The 5,000-nt window shown below is 54.7% G+C and overlaps 1 non-coding gene across 1 annotated transcript in view; it reads left to right on the forward strand.

Annotated features, from left to right (window-relative positions):
- Positions 1–3,551: 3,551 nt before the first annotated feature.
- LOC126149408 (small subunit ribosomal RNA) overlaps positions 3,552–5,000 on the forward strand; it is a 1,909-nt gene continuing 460 nt past the window's right edge. Inside the window, exon 1 of the ribosomal RNA XR_007530854.1 lies at positions 3,552–5,000. This exon is cut by the window's right edge and continues 460 nt beyond it. This is a non-coding gene — a ribosomal RNA (small subunit ribosomal RNA).

Genomic DNA, 5,000 nt, shown 5'->3' on the forward strand with positions numbered 1-5,000 from the left:
GAGCGCACCACCAAAAATACCGCCATCTGCAGGTCTCCCGCAACATGGCCTGCTGCACCGACGATACTGCCATCTATGAGACGACAAGCCGACGACGACATCGCTAGGGCCCACAGTGCCCATTTTCCGACGCCACCCACAAAGCCTGCATCATCTGTCCACCACAGGAGCCCCAACGCCAGTGCCTGCGCCGCACGAAGTCGTCGACCGATCATCGCTCCGCTCCACTCCACTCGCACCCGCACCCGCAAGTGCCCCACCCCAACCGCCCAAATCGCAACTCCAGCGGATGAACGGCGGACTCTTCCCGCACTCGTAACGTGCAATCCACCCCTATATCATGCGTTTCATGAAGAGTTATATCCAATATGCCATATTCCCGCTGTCCCTATACATGCTCTAAGTAGCTCGCTTGCTACAGCAGCAGCAGCACCACGTCCGCGCGCTTCCCTGGGGGCACTGAACCGCAGGACGCGAGACCCCACGCCCAGTGGCAAACAGGACTCCTCTCACAATATAGACGGTCACTACCCCGCACAACGATGACGGTGTGGGGGCCATTTTACGACACCGCTTCCTGCGGTGCCAACGCTGTCGTAGAGTCGATACGCCATCTTTGGTAGAAGGCAACCATTCCGCTGTAAATGAGTACGTCGCTCGTAGTTCAGTCACCTCGCAGCACTGCTCAGTAAACTATGCAGGCCCACATAGATAGATCAAATACGCAAATGCCCCTATACATGCTGAACGTCTGTGCAAACAAAAGGAACCACACGTCACCCACACACTCTATCACACACTACTCTCTGCCTGTAACAGACACAGATGCAATAATTAAGCACCACCATGGACCAACGTCCGGTGCATCCTATCCGCCACAGTACACCAACCAGACTATGATAACCAGGCCACGAGGTCCAATCATAAAACAGAATATCCCACTCGTCCGACAACCACAATTGCTCAGATAAGCCACCAACACCCACACATGTCCCACACAGGGGTGCACCCAACATCACCACACTGCCTCGTCTTACAGAACAAACACACTGGCAGGAATGAAACACACAGGTCTGCCGCAACCTCGGACACGGCGCGCCCCCTCTCACTACCGAAAAGCGCATCCCAACGTGACATACCTCCTTTGACACACTGACGCTGCCTCGGGCATCCACTTCCTACGGTCAATATGAACGAACCTCGCCCCGCCCCCCCCCCCCCCCCACCAACACGCCATCCCATACCACAATGTGTACCGTACCCAAACCTAACGTGTACTGTACTACAACGCAATGTGTACCAAAACACAACCCAGTTTGTACCTTAACCTAACCTATGTCACCTTAACCTAACCTATGTCACCTTAACCTAACCTATGTCACCTTAACCTAACCTATGTCACCTTAACCTAACCTATGTCACCTTAACCTAACCTATGTCACCTTAACCTAACCTATGTCACCTTAACCTAACCCATCTTGCACCTTAACCTAACCTATGTCGCCTTAACCTAACCTCTGTTGCACCTTAACCTAACCTGTGTTGCACCTTAACCTAACCTGTGTTGCACCTTAACCTAACCTGTGTTGCACCTTAACCTAACGCAATTTGCACCGCAATGTAACGCAATTTGCACCGCAATGTAATGCAATTTGTACCGCAATCTACCCCAAGTTGTACCGCAATCTACCCCAAGTTGTACCGCAATCTACCCCAAGTTGTACCGCAATCTACCCCAAGTTGTACCGCAATCTACCCCAAGTTGTACCGCAATCTACCCCAAGTTGTACCGCAATCTACCCCAAGTTGTACCGCAATCTACCCCAAGTTGTACCGCAATCTACCCCAAGTTGTACCGCAATCTACCCCAAGTTGTACCGCAATCTACCCCAAGTTGTGCCGCAATCTACCCCAAGTTGTGCCGCAATCTACCCCAAGTTGTGCCGCAATCTACCCCAAGTTGTGCCGCAATCTACCCCAAGTTGTGCCGCAATCTACCCCACGTTGTGCCTTAACCTAACCCACGTTGTGCCTTAACCTAACCCACGTTGTGCCTTAACATAACCCACGTTGTGCCTTAACATAACCCACGTTGTGCCTTAACCTAACCCACGTTGTGCCTTAACCTGCTCTGTAAATGGCATATGACACGTTACATTAATGTATTGTTGTCCAACCGCAACCCGCTCAGAATGTTGTGTACACAGCTACGTGTCATCTCCCCATAACAGCTGTATTGCAGTGTGGTACGCCATAGAGACGTGTGGGAGTAATGGACGCAGTGGATGGCGATCAGCATGAGCCGTCTGTTCATGTAGTGGCGCGTGTATGCAGACATAGTAGTCTCTTCTCACACAATGTGATAGCACGGTGTCCCGCGTTCCACATCTGCGACATGCTACAGAGGCCGGTTGACAGTTCGTCGCGCAATGGACATCGCATACGTACGGGGGCACCTTCCACGTGCCCTCTAGTCGGGCACATTTTGTTGCGTGGATGTGAGCGGATGTAGTGTGTCTTGACACCTGACAGGCAGGCATGCAATAATAGTTGACTTTGCAAACGGGGATGGACGTGGACGTGTACGTTTACTGGTGACGTTACGCAAATGAACAACTGGTAACCCGTTGTGGTGCGGTTGATCTTGCTGGAGGTACATCTGTGAGGGCAACGATCGGTACAGCTATGACGCGGTTGTGTCAGCGATACCCACCACACCAATGAACGTGAATGTGGATCTGGGTGTGAAGCGATACGCGGCTGTGGGTGGGTGGGACTGTCCCCGGCCGGTGAGGGGGGGGCCGCCCGGCGTGCTGGCCGCGCGGTGCGTGGGCGCACGCGCTACAGCCGGCTGGTGGGGGCGCCCAGTGGCAGGCGCGCCGGCCGACGGACGCGGCAGGCGGCGCAGCTGCGCGCCGGGGCACCCTGCGCGCGGCGCCGTGCAGCCAAAGTGGGTCCTCGCCGGCCCGGTGCGAAGCGCGGTGGACATCTGCAGTGTGCTGGTCCGATTGAGGACTGTGTGCGTTGAGGATGCGCCGCCGCCCGGCACTCGGCGCCGCGACGCCGTCTGCTGCTCGGTCGCCCCAGCGGTTCTCGCTGGTGGTTTGTATCGCAGTTGTGCAGACGTGTTGGCACGTGCGCTGTGCTGGGAGAGTTCGCTTCGGCACCCACGTGGGGCCTTTGCCCTTCTGTGGCGCTGGCGTTGGAGCTGCCGGTCACCGTAGGTGGCGCGTGTTGTCTCCCGCCGGCAATGCCACGACAGCACGCTCCCGGGCCTCTGTCGGCAGCGGCAAGCTCAGTTGGGAGCACGGGTGGTCGCACCTAAAGCGTCTACTCGCCTAACTCCGGGCGATTGCGCCTCTCTCGAACCCGACCAAGTACTTAGGACGGCGCTGCGCGCCGCCGGGACCTGAGAGGGTTTCGAGGTGTATTGTGCAGGGGAGCTCAGCCTCCTCCTGTTTGCAGAATAATTGAGCGGACGCTTGCGTGTTCGCGCGGGCCCCCGGGACACACTCCCGGGCGGCCGGCTGCTCAGCTCTAGTTGACGCAGCTCCCTGGTTGATCCTGCCAGTAGTCATATGCTTGTCTCAAAGATTAAGCCATGCATGTCTCAGTACAAGCCGCATTAAGGTGAAACCGCGAATGGCTCATTAAATCAGTTATGGTTCCTTAGATCGTACCCACGTTACTTGGATAACTGTGGTAATTCTAGAGCTAATACATGCAAACAGAGTCCCGACCAGAGATGGAAGGGACGCTTTTATTAGATCAAAACCAATCGGTCGGCTCGTCCGGTCCGTTTGCCTTGGTGACTCTGAATAACTTTGGGCTGATCGCACGGTCCTCGTACCGGCGACGCATCTTTCAAATGTCTGCCTTATCAACTGTCGATGGTAGGTTCTGCGCCTACCATGGTTGTAACGGGTAACGGGGAATCAGGGTTCGATTCCGGAGAGGGAGCCTGAGAAACGGCTACCACATCCAAGGAAGGCAGCAGGCGCGCAAATTACCCACTCCCGGCACGGGGAGGTAGTGACGAAAAATAACGATACGGGACTCATCCGAGGCCCCGTAATCGGAATGAGTACACTTTAAATCCTTTAACGAGTATCTATTGGAGGGCAAGTCTGGTGCCAGCAGCCGCGGTAATTCCAGCTCCAATAGCGTATATTAAAGTTGTTGCGGTTAAAAAGCTCGTAGTTGGATTTGTGTCCCACGCTGTTGGTTCACCGCCCGTCGGTGTTTAACTGGCATGTATCGTGGGACGTCCTGCCGGTGGGGCGAGCCGAAGGCGTGCGACCGCCTCGTGCGTGTTCGTGCGTCCCGAGGCGGACCCCGTTGAAATCCTACCAAGGTGCTCTTTATTGAGTGTCTGGGTGGGCCGGCACGTTTACTTTGAACAAATTAGAGTGCTTAAAGCAGGCAAGCCCGCCTGAATACTGTGTGCATGGAATAATGGAATAGGACCTCGGTTCTATTTTGTTGGTTTTCGGAACCCGAGGTAATGATTAATAGGGACAGGCGGGGGCATTCGTATTGCGACGTTAGAGGTGAAATTCTTGGATCGTCGCAAGACGAACAGAAGCGAAAGCATTTGCCAAGTATGTTTTCATTAATCAAGAACGAAAGTTAGAGGTTCGAAGGCGATCAGATACCGCCCTAGTTCTAACCATAAACGATGCCAGCCAGCGATCCGCCGCAGTTCCTCCGATGACTCGGCGGGCAGCCTCCGGGAAACCAAAGCTTTTGGGTTCCGGGGGAAGTATGGTTGCAAAGCTGAAACTTAAAGGAATTGACGGAAGGGCACCACCAGGAGTGGAGCCTGCGGCTTAATTTGACTCAACACGGGAAACCTCACCAGGCCCGGACACCGGAAGGATTGACAGATTGATAGCTCTTTCTTGATTCGGTGGGTGGTGGTGCATGGCCGTTCTTAGTTGGTGGAGCGATTTGTCTGGTTAATTCCGATAACGAACGAGACTCTAGCCTGCTAACTAGTC

The sequence above is a fragment of the Schistocerca cancellata genome, unplaced genomic scaffold, assembly GCF_023864275.1.
Source record: "Schistocerca cancellata isolate TAMUIC-IGC-003103 unplaced genomic scaffold, iqSchCanc2.1 HiC_scaffold_926, whole genome shotgun sequence".
Lineage (NCBI taxonomy): Eukaryota > Metazoa > Arthropoda > Insecta > Orthoptera > Acrididae > Schistocerca > Schistocerca cancellata.